Below are 515 nucleotides of genomic sequence, written 5' to 3'. Positions count from 1 at the left end.
AAAAAAAAAAAAGATCAAGACATAAAAAGCACTTTAAATAAATATTTGTCAAATGAACCAAAACCAGATATTAGAAAACAAAAAATTTCACTCAGTTGAATTCATAAAAAATTAAGAGTGAATGAAAATTTAGTTGGCTCATTTAAAATAAAAAGAAAACTAGAAATGCATTAAATTGTGAATACAAGCAGTAGAATCCCATATAAAGATGTAATTTTTATAATGAGAAAATATTATAAATATAGTAGTGTATTAATTAATTTGAAAATCCTGTTGAAATGGAGGATTTTTGAAAAAATGAATGTAAGACCTCAAACTGTAAAAATCCTTGAAGCAATACGATTTTGGATTTTGGCCTTGTAAAAGAATTTGTGACTAAGTACATAAAAGCAATTGTAAAAAAAAACAAAAATTGATTAAGGGGACATAATTTAAACAGCTTTTGCACAGCAGAAGAAACTATCAATGGAGTAAACACACAACCTGCAGAATGGGAGAAAATGTTTGCAAACTGT

Source organism: Cebus imitator, unplaced genomic scaffold (genome assembly GCF_001604975.1).
Source record: "Cebus imitator isolate Cc_AM_T3 unplaced genomic scaffold, Cebus_imitator-1.0 Scaffold51, whole genome shotgun sequence".
NCBI classification, from domain to species: Eukaryota; Metazoa; Chordata; class Mammalia; order Primates; family Cebidae; genus Cebus; species Cebus imitator.
This window is presented reverse-complemented; position numbering follows the sequence as displayed.